Here is an 18,092-nt window from a genome sequence, read left to right as displayed (position 1 = left end):
AATGAATGCGTTTGGTGCGCTTATGCCATGTTCGCATATAATGAGCCTGTCGTGGATATAGCGTAGATAGGTGGAAGGCTTTACCGGAGGTGGTTTTAAAAGCTCTGATTCTAACTGTCCCATAAAACTGGGGGCGTATGTTAGTGCAAAAGAGGTTCCCATACTAGTACCAAAATTTGTATGTAGCAGGGCTGGGCAGAGATACTCAGAAAAGTATTCTGGAATACAGATATCGAAATACATCAACTGGAAGCCTAAAATACAGATACTGAGATGCATTCGCCTTTAACGTAACGGGATATTTCGGAGATACTTTTGCAATAAGACGAAAAAAGTATTCCGGAATACACATACAGCGATACAGATACTGGAATACTTTTTTTATTTTTCAAGGATGGTCATACTACGTAAAGACATTTGCGTATTAGTGCAGCATAATGGTATTAAAGTTGCAGCGCACTGAAACTTTCAGTTCATTTATTTATTACAGTACCCCTAGGGCCACTGAGACATTACAGAGGGGGGGGGGAGTACAAAGTACATAATTATTATTAATGACATAATTACACGTATGAATTGCAATAAAAATACACCATTTCACAGCAACTGTAACAAGCATTGGACACCGAAACGGACATACTTGGTGACAACAAAATGAACTATGCTAGAAATAGCACAGTTTTAGCAAATCACTTAAATCACTAATGAACACTAGTGAATTGAGAAAAAGTATAGATTTATTTTCCACATAGGATAAACTTTGCTGAGAAGGTTGCTGCATGTGTGAGCTTCTCAAATAGGCTGTCTTCTAAACAGCGTCGCTTCATCCTCAGCACGAGACTCGTGAAAGAAAAAAAAAGTCTCTCTACCGCTGAAGGCGAGCACAAATTCGTGGTATAGTGAATAAATGCCGCCTTCATAGCCGGATTGCCCTGCAGAGTGGCGATATCTCTTCTCGGGTCATCCAGATACCGAAACACTTCCGCCCTTACGTGGGTTGTTCTGATCGTTCAGAAGCTGAAGTCGGCCCCCATCTTCGGAATCCTCAGCCGTATGGCCCGGCCGGCGCCGGGTCACACGGCTGAGGCATCCGCTGCCCGTATAGGCCGGCCATAATTACTTACGCGCAATGGAGCCCAATATGTCAAAACTGCAGGATTCAAACATTGGCTTCCCATAATCACGTTCCTTGGGGGTGAGAGGGTATAAGCCCTCCCGAGTCGCTCCTGACAGCTCTCTAAACAGACGTGGAAACGGGGATAGCTGCTCAGAACGCCCCCATCAGAAACTACAGCAAGCACTCGTCGCCTGGGTCGAAAGGGTCCCTCTTCAATAAAGCTGTCACCACCACCGACGCTACCAGCACCCATTTCAGCACGCCGCCAGGCGAAGTCGGCTCCGGCGGTGGAGCCTGGTACCACAAAAGACCGCTTCACGTTTGCAATTAATCAGGAACGCACCCTGAAACATTGTAGAGGTGGCTGAAAGCGCGACAAAGATAGCCATCTTCTAGTCACTTCCGCCGCGACTACGGGAACTGCTTTTGGAAGTGCCGCCGCTTTGAGAACTGAACGCACGCGAAGCATGGCAAAGCCTCTGTTCCAAGCCGGTATCCGTGCGGGGGGTCACGAAGTAATGGCTTGCCACCTGAAAAAAATTAGGCGTGCTGCACTGGACTTGACAAACAGCGACTTTCGTCGGCAGAGGCCGGCAACACTGCCGTCTGCGGCGTCGCGCGCATTCCCACATGGACCAATCTGTGCTTCAGGGGCAACCATCGCCCCCTATCTGTCAGCTACCGGCGGCGCGCCTTTGCTTGTATTGGCACAAAAACAAACAAAAACCTACCATTCTCCTATTGGAAAGACGCCTCAACTCATTCCGACAAAAAATAAATGTAACAAGATACCCGTGTCCTGCATAGTATCGCGATACAAACGATACATCGTAAAAGTATTTCGTTACTGAGATACGAATACATTTTTCCAATGTATCTCGATATAGAAAACAGATACTCAAAAGTATCTTTGAAATACTATCGCGATCCTCTTGTATCGCGATACTGCCCAGCCCTGGTGTGTAGCAGGACGAATCAAATTCAGAATAGTTAGGCGTGAGTACTAATGTCAGTAACGAGAGGTAAACTTCAGCATTATGTGTTTGCTTGTTTTCTATGACCGCTTCAATCCCTTTAGTGATAGGTATATTCGTATACACAGAGGAGACATGTAATGTTACCAGAATGGCCTGATCCGAGAGCGTTTGTGTTTTGTTAATGGGATCTATGATTCAAAATAAATGAGGTGCATCTTGAACATATCGTGGAAGGGTAAATGGTATACTAGATAAATTATTTAGAAATTTTGATAGCGGCTCAGTAGCTGAATTGTTGATGGATGCTATAAGGTCTGCCAGGGATTTGCGCGATAACAAGCCCATCTATGAAAACCTTATGAATCCTCGGAAGAAGGTAGAAGTGGCCTGCTTGCTTGCTTTTAGGCATGAAGAACCAGTACTCGGTGGGTGTAATTCCCAGGCTAGAAAATTCTTTCTATTTTGTATTGGCGCCATCGTAATCGACGGAGTGTGGGACGGGACAGGGATTAATCCCCTCTACCCCGCTTCGCCCGGACATTTATGAAGTTTATTCATTCATTGATTCATTCATTCATTGTATGCTCTTTTTATCTATTTGAGTCGGGTAGGGGGTTAATTTTCGGTAGTTGGTGTTCTTGCTGAGTTGCCTGATAGCTTCCTTTTCATATTTTTATATTTGACAGACTATACTACCACCCTTGTACGCAGGTTTTATGAAATGGTCCTTTCTGTTTGAGACCGTTTAAAAACGCCGCCAAGGGAGTTGCACGCCCACAGAGCCAATGGGGACGAAAATTTCGACGCGATGGTAGCGCCGTCTGGATTCTAACGGTAGTTGCAAAAACAAATAATGTTTTGTGCTCTCAACAAAAATGTTTTTTATTTTAAACATGAAATTTAGTTTTAACGACTATGAGTGTTGTTTGTATATGATTTATAGCTGCGTATAAAATTAAATATGTTTCAAAAGCACAATGGCGCTTGGATATGGCGGCTGGCGTTCTGCATAGTTTTGAAAATGCATAGCAGACGACGCCGTCGTCGTATGCTTCTGCGTCGCGGCTGTACCCCGCTCGCTCCGCAGCCGCCCTCCCTGAATTCTATCGTTTTCATAATGTACACTGTAGTTTCATTACTCATTAGAAACTCAATAGTATCTTGCATACTTACTTTAGTAGATTAGTGCTGCCGCATACAGGCCGAGCGAAATGACAACACCGATCACACAAACTTGCTACAATGAGTACCAATGTGGGCTTGTTGGTTCATCATAAACTGGCATTTAGCATATCGCAGTATTTAGCATAGCGCAAAAGGGGATTTGCATCGGTTCGTGCCTCGCTCCAGTGCTTAGTAACCTGTTTTTAGCGAAAATAGACAGAGCCATGTGTGAACGCCTCACGACAGTAACCGTCTTTAGAAAAGCCTTTAGGTTTGTTGACGATTTTTTGGTTCTTCTTGACTGCCCTAGCATAAGTTTTAAAAAGGAGTGTGATGATGCCTTCATAACTGTTCGCGAGTGTTTAAAACCTTTTGACGTGACCTTCGAAATGCCGGTCGATGAATCACTACGTTTTCTCGATGTTCACCTCATGTTCACCGACAATCTGACCTGCTGGTCCTACAGCCCAAGAGCTAACAAACCTCTTCTCCAGTATCATTCGGCTCATTCCAAGCTGGTGAAGAGGGGCATAACTAACCTGTGCTTCAAAAATGCCCTCAAAAAGTCGTGCCCTCACCTAATGAAGGCAAGTTTTCATCAACAGGTGACACGTCTGGAAGACGCCGGCTATCCTAAGCATGTGCTAGTGTCAGTAGCGGAAAAGGTGCTAAAGCAGGAACGCTCGAACAGATGCCTCCCGACAAATGGTGAAGGTAACGGGCGTGAACCCAAGAGAACTGCTGTAATACCGTACATACATCAGTTATCTCACAGTTTGAAGAAAATAGGAGGCCGAGAAAACATAAACGTGGTCTTTCAGGTCCGAACAATTTGAGCACCCTATGTAGACCTACTAATCCGGTAATGACTACCCGGTCGGTGTGTGATAAGAAACACAAGGATCAGTTTGTCTCATGCGCTGTGGGCGTTGTTTCGCATTCCCCTCTCGTGCGGCAATTGTTACATAGGCCAGACCGGAAGATGCAATAATGACCGATTGAGGGAACACCGAAATAAAGTAAATGTGTCAGGTGACGGTTTTTTAGCACTTAACTGCAAAACGTGTGCATGCCACCCGGTACTAGAGATACTGCAATTCTTTCAAGAAGTAAATCAGAGCCTGTAAGACTGATAATAGAGACAGATCGCATCCTTTCCGCCGGCGACCACTGTATCAGCATGGTGTCAATGTCATTATCCACCAAAGAAATTGAATATTTGCGCATGCCCGGTAGTTAAGGTTGCTTGCCATGTTTAAACTGCTGTATGACGGATAGGATTGAACGCCTTGTCCATGCGCTATCAGATGCAAACGAAAATATCTCACTACTGTCGCGTGATTTCATGTGCGTATACATGACCGATCCTGAAAATAAAATTTTCGTTGTTGAAAGTTACCGCTTGTGTTCGTCTCGTTCTTCCTCTTTGTCCATGTGTCTTCCCGCGCTATGCTAAATGCCAGTTTTTGCTACAATAAACATTTTATTGCTACTGGATCGATGTTTACATAAAAAGGACACCTAAGTAGTGTATTAGAATGTATGCCAGTGAATAACATGCATGCAGAGAAGGTACGTACTACGCACAGCCCCACCACAGAGATCCGGAGCACAGAAGCTGTCCAGGCAGCGCTGGATGATAATACATCGAACTGCACGAAGTCTTTGCTGGTACAATGAAGGTACGCCGCTAAAGTCCGTGCACTTCCGCAGCTCAAGATGTCACACCTATTCGTTCACAGCAGTTGGTAAACTGTCTGTAATTGATATGAACATATCCGCGTGCCTTTCACGACCATAAGTGCGGCGCGACTGTTCGTTTTCTGGTTCGCACTGCCACCAGAATTGCGTCACTTTCCAATCTTCGGAACGTTCGCACTCTACACGCTTCTGGCACGGCCACTCGATGAAAACACACGCTGCGGCCTGCCACGTCGCGGCGCAGGCAATGGGCGAGAGCGTCGAAGCGGAGTTGACAGTTGTCGCTGCATTTCGCTAGGAGGGCGCCAGTAGTAGGGGAGGGCTCCACGCGACGCGCGGACGGGAAAGAGCGCGCATTCAGCGGGTAGGTCGAGGTAATTGTTGTTTTTCTCCACATGAACGCTCGCATCGCACTGAGTGTTGCTCAAGAAGTTCGCGATGTGTGATATTTTATGCGTTAGACAAAATGCCGCGCAACTATTGTGTGCCGTTGTGTCCCACGAATGCATCGAAGGACCCGCAAATACTCTACCACAAGTTTCCCAGTAACGCAGAACGCAGGGCAGCATGGCTGCGAAACATTCCCGAGAGGACCCGGCGCGAAGGGAACAGTATAGCAGCCGAATGACAGGTCCCTGGTGTGCGCCTTGCATTTTACGGAGAAGGACTACAAGAAGACCGAGAAGTTGAGGATACTTTTGCCAACGGCTGTGCCGACAGTGTTCCCCGGTTATCCAAGCTACATGAGCACGAGGAGCACGCCTGCTCCGAGGAAGAAGCGGCCACGCTTGGAAATAGAAGAAGATAATGCGCAGTCGCGTGCCGAGTACTCGGGCAATGCTGCTTCAAGAGACAGGCCTGTCATTAGCCAAAACGGCTCCTCAAGTGACAGCACTGAAGCCACGATGCCCAACAACTCCGAACTAGGGAATGAAACGTGTGTGGAAATTGCATCATTTTCAGATGCATCATGTGAAACTACGTTCGACCTTGTTAAACTTACAGAAGAAGGTAAAACAAAACGCGCTGCTTCCAAGCGAAGATTGCCCATATCAAAGGAGCACAGCAGACTCTTCAAGAAAAAGCCGATGAGGCTGAGGAGCGCGCACAGTTTCATGAAATAACACAGGCGTTACCTGTTTTGTGAAGGTGCTGAATGGTGCTGCGCAAGGTGACAAGGCTGCCGAGTTCGTTAGAAACCAAGTCCGCAGTTCTCGACGAAGAAGCCCCACGACAGTGACGTCATTCTAAGGGAATGTGTATTTGGAAGGCATGCTTCAACAGAAGTTATGCGCATGAAAGGTCCACAAATATCTTTCAGCTCCCTTGGCGCTCAACGCTTCAGAAATATGTAGGCCATTTAACAGGTGAATCGGCGTCGCTTCGTTGATAAAGGAGCGGCTGTGCATCGATTTCAAGGGTCTCATTGTAAACCAAGAAGAGTTCTGCACCCTGATCATTGAAGAGATGGCCATACAGCAGAGCGTCATATACGACCGACAAGTCGACAAACTTTCTTGTCTTGTTGACCGTGGTGAAGAAAAGCACTCAACAGAGGTACGCCAAGTGGCAAACCGATTAATATGTTTTGTAATAAGAGGCTTGTCAACATCATATATTCCTGTCGGATATTTTTTCACGAGATGTCTGAAAGGTGACCAGCTGTTCTCTATGACCATGGAAGTGCTGAAAGTCGACTTGCGGGGCGGACGACCACGCCATGGAAGTTTGCAACGTTTTCATCAGAAAGCTCTTACGAGCGCTTCTTGCCAACTGGGCAGGAAATGTTAATATGTCTGTTGAGCGCATCGTACGCTTGGTGCAAAAAACTCTGGCCGGGAAAGTGCTGCGCCAGTGATTCCAATACCACAGTGATCCTTTTTCACGCACGTGCAATAAAGCAATCATGACTCCCCTGATTTCTAAGTTGTGAGCAACAATCATTCCGGAAATACAACCGCACCTGTCCATGAGCGACTATCCCGTTGCAAAAATCACTGTAGCACAGACATACATTATCGAGGGTGAACAGCGCAACGGCAACAGAAGAGAGAAAACATGACTTGCTATATTTAGCTTGAAGCATCGCCGGCGCACATTCGGTAGGACGATTACCAATATAGTTAACGCTATAGGAAGTTTATTGTAACCCTTTAAAAACTAACAAGCGCCTAGCAGCTGCGCTGTCAAGCCGCGATCCGCCGCAATAATTCCGGCGCTCTCGCTTTCCGTCTCCCCAAAAGCTCCCCAGAGCCATATATACCCTTCGGGAGAGTTTGGCGAATGTTTCATCTCGCCGCTCTCCTCGCCCCGCCCCAGCGCCGCCTTCTTCTCGTGACGTAAACCCTCTCTCCTCGCCGGCGGCGGCGGGCGGCAGTGGCGGCAGCAGCGGCAGCGCGACGCGGAGCCGCGCCGGCGAGCGCCGGCACGACGTATTTGCACGATTGCTGAGTAGCGCGCGTAGGTCGTAGGTTGCGAAGCTCTTGTGCGAAGCTGCGTATGGTCTCGTGCGCGTATTTATGGCGACTGCTCCTCACATTCATGCTTGAATTTGTTGCGTGCGATGGGCTGTTGTCTAATCCAAAAGCGACAACGCCTTTGGATTAGAAACATCAGACGCAGTAAATTGCACCCCGACCCTACTGCTCCGTGTTATGCGAGATACGGACTTGAGTATTCGCTTGAATATTGCTGGTATTGTAAACAGCGTACCATTAACACAAACTTAACATTCGTTGTGCAATGGGGCCTTTCAGGCGCACAACTTAAAAATCATTTTGCCACGCTGAAAAAAAGTATTATGGTTCGCGTTTCGAACGCTTGGGCAAACTGAAATTTTGCAGCGATCACGCTATAAGTGTCAAGCCTGACTGTTGCGTTTACGTAATTTATCGCGCGTTCTGAGCGCGAGCTTGGAATATTACCGTGATGTTTGAGAGGAAGATTTATTTCGATATCGCGGGTTAGTGCCGCAGCGCGTCAGCTGCGGCATTTATCTGGCATGTGTTTCACGTTATGTGGTCTGCGCGTCTGTGACTGACAGCCTATGGTGTCATTTACCGCAGTGTTGCCGCTTGTGCACATGCTACCAGTTTTACGCTTAATTCGCGCAGGTAATTAATTCGCGCCTCTGTGCTAAGCGAATGTACCTTGCGCTTTTTATTCACTCACGTATGTGCGTGATGTCTGTTCAGGAAGCTCTTCTACAATAGCAGGGGCCCTCATGTACTCGATGAAATTTCGTGATTAGGAATAAATATAGAGCGTCAAGGTGAGCAGAAAAAACGATTTTCTAAAGTAAACCAACAGGATCTCCACGGACTAGCAGTACGAATTAGTGTCTTTATCTAACATTCGCCTTCTAGGGGCCCTGCACCTGCTCTGGCGAAAACCTTAGATGCCTCAGCAAACGCGAAAATTGACCGCCGGCGTCCGCGGGGTCGGCGTCCCGCGTCGGAGGCGTCAACACGAGGGATGTTAAAAATCATCACGTAATGACGTCACCATATGACCAAAGCTTGTGACGTCATGATGACATCGAGTAACGTGACTTCACGTGATGACGTCAACACAGACTTCGCCAATTTGCACTGCCTTCGTGATTGGCCCACGATCACGGAGGCTGTGCAAAGCGCCGATGTCATGTGATGGCGTTATCAGGTCGTAACGTAAGGTGACTTCAACATGACGTCATTGTGACGTCACAAAGTTTAGCTATTTATGATTTCCTAGTGAAGTGATCACATGATTGTTACTGCGTCCAAGATCGGAGGTTTGCAAGCTTTCTGCTCGTCCCCAGGTCTTGCATTGCCTGCGTGATCAGCGGGCGACGACGGAGCTGTGCAAAGCGCCGATGTCATGTGATGACAGTAACAGATGACGTAACATAATCCGACGTCAGCATGACGTCGTTAACAGGTCACAAATTTGAGCTATCTACGACGTCCTGATGACGTCATCACAGGATTTTCTGCCTCACTCGTGTTGGCGCCGAAGCTTCGGGACTCCGTCATTTCGCGCATTCATGAGGCATTTAAGGCGTTCGCCTTGAAAGCAATGTTTTAATGACCATGGCATTCAACAGCGCGAATTCTGCTTGCATGAACCCCCACATACTGTTGAAAGCGCGAGCACGGGAGATCCGATTTCTGACTGTATGGTGATCTTGCGCATTCGCCGGTTCCCCGCTCCCGAAGCAAATAAAGAAATCAGTGTTATATATAGTACACAGTTCAGGAGAGTATAGTACACAGTTCGGAGCGAGCATCATCGCTGTGTCAAAATCTTCTCACGAGATCACTGTGCGGAGAAGCGCCAGCCGCACCGTACTAAACATCTTCAGCGACAGAAACAAACCAAGCGTCGTTATTATTGAACTCAAGCTTTAAAAATTAATAAAATAAACCTAATAGACGCAAACCCACAGATCTTCATAGCTGGAAAAGTCACCGATGATCACCATGCTCCCTCATGCGAATTCTGAGCGCAGCTTTCTGTTGAGGCAACGCGAACTGTTTGAATTTCTGGCTGTCCGCATTGGAACATTCGTTACATATTGCCACAGAAACTGCCAGTGCTCCAGTGCTACGCACGCCACTCTGTGCATTGCAGGCGTCATCGACATCCCCGTCACGACAAGCGAGACAGTAGCAGCGCACCCGCCAGCCCTGCATGCGCACGAGCTCCGACCGAAGGGCGAGCCCGCTGGCGGAGGAAGAAAGCGATGTTAGAGGCCAGTGGCTTGTGACATCGACAGAATCCACGTTCGCTGTCTTTAGTCCTCGTTCGCTCTATCGGTTACGCCGACGACGCCAACGGCGATGCCGAAACCCGCAAGAACAGGCGCCTAAGAGCTGCGCTCTAAAAGCACAGCGCGTATCGTAGAACATCGTGGACTCGAATCGGCGTACACAACTCAGTTTCACGGTGATTTGGACACCTCTAATTCACTCCCTATTCTTCATTAAACTTGTATAGCAATGTTCTTGCACAATTTGCTTTCGCAATTTGTTTAGGAGCGCTAGATTTCATGAACGAACAGCGCGTACATATCCTCAGCCGTGCGCCCGTCGCGCGGAAAGACTATATATGGCGGACGGTGCCGGAGCGGAGCCGTGACGGTGACGTGAACAGCGTCATCGCCGCGCCGCGACGTCACTGCCCCGCCCATTCACCAGACTCTCCCCATCTACGGTTCTGAAGCTCCCCTGCTGGTGGCGCATGGAGGAAGGAATACTAAGGAGTGGCCCTATCGTATTTCAATGCATTGCGAAAAGTGTGGCGGAAGTGACGTCAGATTTATGGGGCAAACAACCGGTATGGGGCAAACAAAACAGCAGACGCCCCGCGGCGTGCTCTCCGCGGTGGTTAGCTTCTGCGCAGATTTGTAGTCCCGGCGTAAACTAGCGCGTATTGTGCGGTTCGCACGCAGTAAAATGTTGCAAGCAGACGTCTACCAGGATGTTCGTGCGTGGCAGGCCCGAGCGCTGCATGCTGAAATTCTTTGTGGAGCGTTTTTGTGCAACAGTACAGAATACCGGTACGTGCCGTGATGAAAAACGTTCAGCCCCTGCATCATCGTATTCGAACTCACCAAGCAGTGACTTACGCGTTCTGCTGGGCGTTAGGCCTTCCCTTTCTCGTAGCCCGATTTCCCGATCTGTTGCCGGATTAGCGGTTCTTTGTTCGTGTATATGGAGTGAGCGTAGTAGCAATTCGGCGCAACGCCAACCTATAGTTGACGTAACTTCACGTCCAAAAGAGGACATCGCTGTATTGTATACGCGATCGTGTACGTAAAGTTTGTAATTCCAGTACGCACACAACAACACACGCAGCGAGCGCACGATCGACGCACAATACATACATCACGTAGTCCGATAACAACATAAGTTTATTGCCCTTTCGTTGAACGACACAGCCTCTAAAAACGTACGATGCCTTCGGCGCATGTTATGTATGGCGCGTCAGACGCCTAAAACAAAAGTTCGCGTGTGTTCTGAGTTGACCCAATGAGTAAAAGCAACAGAGCGCACATCCGAGAGCTTCGCATGCGAATACCATGCATTAGTGATCAATGAAGCGAACGTGTACGTACACATGAAAAGTGACACCCGGTACTTTCCGCAGTGCACGCGATTTGCACCGGGTACACTCAACCATGCTCAACAGCTGGGAATTGCGTAGCTTTCCTAAAGAACACACGAGGAGCAGCATGCGTGAATCGACTGCGCCGCGGCGCCGCTTGCACGGCGAAAAAAAAAAAAGGCTCGAATCGCGCATGCGCTTGCAAACGACACGGCGGAAATCGCGAAATGTTTCGAGGCTTTTTCGCTAGGAGGCGATGCGGGTGTTTGCGATGTGGAGGCTTCACGAATGTGACGTCAGGGCCTCTCCTTATTTTCCTTCCTCCATGTGGTGGCGCCACGGCAGCAGCCAGGAGCGCTATAGGCGCGCCACGCAGTATCCGCTCCAGGCGGCAGGCCGCACCGTGTGTTTTTCATCCAGCGGCGGTGCTTCTGGCAACCTAAAATTAAAACGGTTTCTTTATGTGTACTGATCTGAAGTCTTACAAATAAAATCGGCGATAAAAAGGCTTAGATGACGTTTCGAGTGCCGCTGTCGGCGGTGCGCTGTCGTCGTTTCGACGGTGGCGACGCTGAAGGCCCGGACGCGAAGCTCGAAACACGCCTCAAGCTTGACGTCGGCTCGAGCACACACCCTCTGCTTACGGATTTTTTCATAGCGATATCATGTATCACCACATAAATATAAGTATAAAGCATGCATACAAAAACATGTGTATTTTATTATTCCTATGTTACAACCTATGTTATACCATATCTCTTACAATTTGCCATTGATGGATAAAAGCTGACTTTTAAGGGCATAAAAGTCCTTACATGTCACTTTCTTTCCTTCATTCATAGCGTGTGTCTCGTTCTGGCAGACTAGATGCCTTCAGGTGGTATGCGAGGGATTATTGCTCAGCTGCCGACTCGTTAAAAGATTACGTGCAACGTGACGCCAACAGGCAGAAAAGAGTGTTCCACACTCGCCGCCATGGCTGCGATCGGCGCTGACTAACACTCCTAGGCTTAAATGCACATATATGCCCCATAAAGTGGAAGAGGGGATGACCGCCGCCGTAGCTCAGTGGTAGAGCATCGGACGCGTTATTCGAATGTCGCAGGTTCGGTCCCTGACGGCGGCAAGTTATCTTTTCGTCCACTTTACTTTCCTCACATTTATATCCTAATTACTACAAATACACGCCCTATACTTTTCCTTGGCATTATTGTCTGTTAATTCTCAATAATTTGTCATTGTGTATTACTTAGTTTCTGTTTTTTTTTCTCGCTAAATGTTGTCTAGTTCCCCCCCATAATACTCCTATGTGCAGCATGTGAGATATTTGTAACTAAATAAATACATGATTAAAAAATGAATGAATAAATTTTCAATGCAAGGCTTGTGTGAAAAGAACAGCTATCATCTCCCTATTCCAATGCGCGCGATCTCAGGTTGCTCCGTCTATGAAAGAAACTATCAAAATTGTGCTTTCTTATCTTTCTCTGCTTATTAACTGATGAACTGTTATATACCGACTGAAACTTTGTTTTCTGGACGAATTAGTGTAATATTGAAATCTGGGAATCCTGGCAGGAGTTCACCGTCAAAGGAATGTGGTGACAATTGCCATTTCTATTATTAAAAGTCCGCGGTCAATTGATAAGCAAGAAATGAGCAAATATCTTGGGTTGAACTTGCTTTTCGGTTTCTTTATTTTAGTTCTGGGGAATGTTCTAGTAAAGTACGCTCTTCTAGTAGCACAAAGTGCGAAGCCGCATTTCGTCGCAACGGAACGCCGCCACACAGGCGCATCTGTCAGGCACACTTACGTTGGGCGGCGGAGGCCCGGCCCTCAGGCGCTTCACGAGTGCCGTGCGGACGGCCCTGGCTGGGACACCGAGAGACAGGCGGTGCGGCCGCTAGAGGGAGTTCGACTCCTCTCCCACGGCAATGAAACTGGGCGCCGTGATACCGCCGAGCAGCTCTGCAGGCTCCCACGATTGCTGTCTTCTAGACTGATCCCAGGATCAGCCATGGCACGCACTCTGCAAAGCGAAAAGCCGTTTATGATGGGCCCTCAGTAATTGTTGTCGTATTGATTGATTTATTGAACTAACTTTAATGATTATGTCGTATATTTTACTAAAATAGTTCGTTTGCGGAGCCTACGTGTTTTCGGAGAATTCTTACGACACTCGCGCTGTAGCAGCTCGACGAATGAGTGCCACTGAATGATCACACTTCAAAGTGAACTCGATCATATGTATAACCGCTTGGTGCACATGTTGACAAAGGTCGCTTAAAGGTGTCATGACACCCAACTTTCGGTCATAATCCGTGTTGTGTGGGTTGATCCTTGGGCATTCACAAACAAGCTGGCGAAATTTTAGCGCATTTGGTCGAGTATTTCTTTTATAATTAAATATTTTTATAAAGACGCCAGCGGCCTGAGAGGCCGGCAACACTGGCGCTCTCGCGAGCCGTGACGTATCAAGCTGCTTGCTGTGCGAGCGTCTGCAATTCCGGCGAACTGTTTTGTTCCCTGGTCATCTGCGCATGCAATCGAACCATTTCAGCTTTCTTCAGCTTGGCAATGAAATTTAACGATTTGCAGGGCCGAAACATTGGTAGAAGACGACGGCTCCGATTCATGCAGCACGTGACGTCACACACGCCATGGCAAAATGGCGGTCGCCGGCGATGGGCGGGGTTTATAGCCGGCGACTTCTAGGGCTTATTTTGTGCTGAAATATCCCCATACCGTGCATTATATATATATATATATATATATATATATATATATATATATATAGAGAGAGAGAGAGAGAGAGAGAGAGAGAGAGGTACAATAGACTTCTATATTTCGCCGAAACAACAAATTGTTGGGTGACCATGTCATGGCCTCTTTAACGCGCATAAGTTCATGACATTCAGCTGGAAAAATTCCAGCTCGTCTTTCAGTTACTCACTCAGTAACACTGTGAATACGAATATGTTGCTGTCCATTTGTCCAATGATCTCTGCTGGGCCTCACATACATAGATTTCACAAAACACAACTACAGGTGTCCGTGGTGCGACTCCACCTCGACACTCAAACACATATCCTATCAGAGCTTCTAGCAACGCCGTCTTGCCGCTAAATAAAGACAGACTCGTAAATTGGTCTTGGAAGGCGTGACTCCCCGAACTTGGGAAGCCTATTTACGACCCTCGACTAGCCCCGGCGAGCCGAATTTGCCAGCGGGGCCCTGGACGAGGGGTCCCACCCACCAGGGAGCTTTATGTTTATTAATAAAGTTGTTGCTCTCTCTGTCTCCAATCACGTAAAGAAAGTAACAGCTGAAGCATCGCGCACATCGGGCTATCTAAAACGTAATATCCGTGGAACTCTTGCAACTACCCGTAAGCTCGCATATCAAGCATTTGTTCGTCCGCAGCTAGAGTACGCATCGGCCATTTGGTCACCCCATCAGGCTTACTGAATTAATTCCTCTGAACTGATTCAAAATTCTGCTGTATGTTTCATTTTCAGAAAGCACAACTGTCACTCAAGCTAACAAAATCTAAACTATCGCTCCTTCTTTCTACCTTGCAATCACGGAGGCTAATTGCCTTAATTTGCCTACTTCATAAGATCCTCTATCTCACTCAACGCTGCCTCTCGTGCAAACATCTCGCACCTCGCGTCGTTTAAGTAACCCACTAAGCATCCAACGCATTTTAGGTGGAACCACTGCACTTAATTCATCCGCTTTACCGCAGGCTATTATTCACTGGAATGGTCTTCCGAAGCACATCGTTAACATTCGTAATCCAGCCAATTTTAGTTGAATTGCCTGATCACCTCCTCTCGCCTTTTTCTTTATAAATATAGATCGGACCCCTGCTGTCCCAATAGCCCATCTACATATGCAGGCCTGTCACACTGCCTTTTCTACTGCCCAACCGCTCAGCAATCCAGCTCTTCCTCCCCCTTTCTTTTCCATCACCACCTGGCTCGAGTGGATCGGCGCCGAAGGGGATGAACAGCATCGACCGATCGCGCAGGCGGTCGAAATGCTCGGCCTATGAATTTGGCTGAATAAAATCTTCTACTACTACTACTACTACTACTACTACTACTACTACTACTACTACTACTACTACTACTACTACTACTACTGGAAGTATCCTCCGCTGAGTTCGATTCTAAGCGGAGGATATTTTTCTTAGTTTTTTACTTTCTCACGGGTTGGCCTCCATTTTATCAACGTCATATCCATGACGGAATTACGTCACTGAAGTCTTGGTGGACACAGGCATAAAACACTTTCGCGTTAAAACAGCTCTTCTAGGTCATGTTTGAAGATGGCTGGCCAGATTGCCACACTGCCTTTGTGGGATGGTCATTCCAGTCCTTCGATGTCTGAATGAAGAATGAGGAGGCAGGGAGACAGTGGGAGCTTGGGGATGATATAGGGTCTTTTCGTGGTTAGTCCGGCTGGAGTGACGATGTGCAGAAACAATGAGAGCTGCTTGCCGTGGTTTGTAAAAGGATTTGTGCAAATGAGAAAGACAGGCGACTCGACGGCGTGGTACAAGGCTGAGAAGGTTGGCTTATCGATGAGCTGGAGGTGTAGGATTAATCCGGGAAAAAAATTCGGCAGATCCCGCATACCGTCGGAGTCGATGTTTGCGAAGCATGCGGCGGGTAGGTGACTGGCGTAACGCTTTTTACTGAGCGACACGTTACAAAATGACGCTAAAGATTTGTATAAATTTTATACGCACACATATATATGTTGAAGAGCCGCATATGTGTTGATAACCAGTTGTTCACTGTGGGTAACGCTGCCAATGGCAAGGTTGGTATTACCAACACCAGAAGCGGAAAGCTGATATGTAGTGCTTATACCTGTCCCGAGAACGCACGCACGTTTCACGATCCCGTGTGCATGTTTGCAAGAAGTTCTCGACAGTTCTTGAACAAGGGCATCATCACCGTGATCAGTGAGCACCAGCAGCTGGAAATGACTTGTTATAGGATCCGCTCGTCATCGTGGTGACAAGGGGTCCATGTCCAGTGAAGTATGTGGTATAGTAGAGCTGTTGGAATTCGTGGATGCCTCGGTCATTTCGTCAAAAATTGTCTGTCGACAGAGCCGGCGACATGTCGGAACCTGAAGCCACTCTTCGCGTTGGTGAGGTATAGGCCGTCGAGGCTGGTAGGCCTAGATAGTGCTACGTAGACCAACATCAGCGGATGGTGTTTGTCTTATTCCTAGACTACCTCGGCGTATGTGACCTACGTAGCCTAGTCTACAAAGCGGCTGTCAATCAATCTGTCATCATCCTCGGTCAGCATGAGGCCATCGCCCAGCCTCGTAAGAAATGAAGAGGACACTGCGTCGTTCTGGTGGACGAAGTGCACTTTACGGTGCGGTGATGTGGATATCATTTGTAACTTTCGTAATGTATTCCTCCGGGGTCGAGCAATGCTTCAATATACCTTGCTGAATCGTATGAATAAAAGGTAAGGTTTATTAGACTGCTATAAAAGCGGAGCCAACACTGGAACTACAGGCGTTAATCTGATATGACGCCTGTATCGTAGGAGTACACATCGTAGGAGTATCATGTAGTGTTTATTGCTTTCTTGTAAAATTAGATAGCCAGCACCACAACCACAGTTGACGTTGCACCGACATTACGCCTGCGTAGGCTGTTTTTCCAAACCAGTTTATAGACCTGGCGTGGCTCAGTGGTAGAATACCTGATTGCCACGCAGAATACTTGGGTTCGATTCCTGCTGGGATCCTAATTTTCATTCTTTCAATTCGTTGAGTCAACGCTGTGTATGTTGGCTTTCCTTAACGCTCTCGCATTTAAGTTACCAATGTCTGTTCTCGCCGTTCCTGGGTAGATATAAACTGTCAATCACCTGTGGCGCATACCCGTACACCGTGGTCCATGGTAAACGGGTATGTGCCACACGTGTCTAGTGGAAAGGGTTTGACGACGTACGCGACAGGATTTTAACGTTATTCATGTCATGGCCCGGCAATCATATTCGTCAAAACCTCTTACCCTCCCATGCAAATTTTGGTCTACACCAAGTTAAGGAGGCGATCATGAGAGCACGTAGACGTAGGCGTTTAGATAGATAGATAGATAGATAGATAGATAGATCTAGATAGATAGATAGATACGTAGATAGAAACACTCAAAGTGCGAGAGGTTCGCTAAGAAATGCTTCGCATTTAAAAATGAAACGCACGGCACGGCTCTGCGCAGATTGGAGCATGTTAATGTGGTTATGTTGGTAAGGGTCCCACATAGCACGTGCGTATTCGAGTTTAGGATTGACTAATGAACAGTATAGGTTAGAAGTTTGAAAGAGGATTGGTGCTAGTCGGATATTGCGTCGTAGGAGACCAAGAATGTCATTAGCAGCATTTGCTATGTAGGCTTTGTCGGTGTGCCACGATAGATCAGGGGTGAGATTAATTCCTCTATTCTTGTAAGTGTAGCAGGGGATATTAGGAAGCCACATATTTTGTAAATGCGGCTGGGAATAATCGGAATTATGATGAATAAACGTATCTTTTTCGAAACAGTATATCAGGGCAAGCGCCTTTTCTACTCCAGGTGGAAGAGAGACAGAAAACTTTTATTCGTAGAAGGATAAGAGTCTTCCTCGTAGGATTGAGCCCTTGGTGCAGGGCTCTATTGGCTCACACCACTTCACGTTCGCGCTGGATCAGCCAACGCTGCTCCTGCGGCTCTCAGCTGGTCAGTGCAGTCTCCCAGGAGGAACATGAGGGTGAAGGAAGAAGGGTAGTCCGGTGGGCGTGGACACTCCCAGGTGCAGTGATACACTGGGCTTCGCTCCACAGTGGGCAGTATCAGGGATATTGTGTAGGGTGGAAGATGCGAAGGTTGAAAAGGCAGGGGAATGAATTAGCCTGAAGCTGTCGCCGCGCAACAGCTTCCTCTCGGCTGAGGGATTTGTGTGGTGGTGGGACGTACATCCGGCTTTGTCTGTAACGTTGTAGCGTTTCAGTGTAGCTCAAGGGTCCT

General features: G+C 47.6%; 2 protein-coding genes across 5 annotated transcripts in view; one reads left to right on the top strand and one right to left on the bottom strand.

The window, feature by feature from the left end:
* Nucleotides 1-18,092, top strand: part of LOC119382249 (pseudouridine-5'-phosphate glycosidase) — a gene marked incomplete in the record, with an annotated part of 1,023,505 nt that overhangs the window by 538,938 nt on the left and 466,475 nt on the right.
* The window catches only part of LOC119384112 (CD151 antigen), a 367,764-nt gene that overhangs the window by 68,913 nt on the left and 280,759 nt on the right, over nucleotides 1-18,092 (bottom strand). For all 4 annotated transcript variants that reach the window (XM_037652406.2, XM_049412774.1, XM_037652407.2 and 1 more), the window contains one exon: nucleotides 12,861-13,076. The gene's annotated coding sequence lies outside the window, so the exon portion shown is untranslated. The remainder of the gene's footprint in view (nucleotides 1-12,860; nucleotides 13,077-18,092) is intronic.

The sequence above is a fragment of the Rhipicephalus sanguineus genome, chromosome 2 (genome assembly GCF_013339695.2).
Source record: "Rhipicephalus sanguineus isolate Rsan-2018 chromosome 2, BIME_Rsan_1.4, whole genome shotgun sequence".
Lineage (NCBI taxonomy): Eukaryota > Metazoa > Arthropoda > Arachnida > Ixodida > Ixodidae > Rhipicephalus > Rhipicephalus sanguineus.
This window is presented reverse-complemented; position numbering and strand designations above follow the sequence as displayed.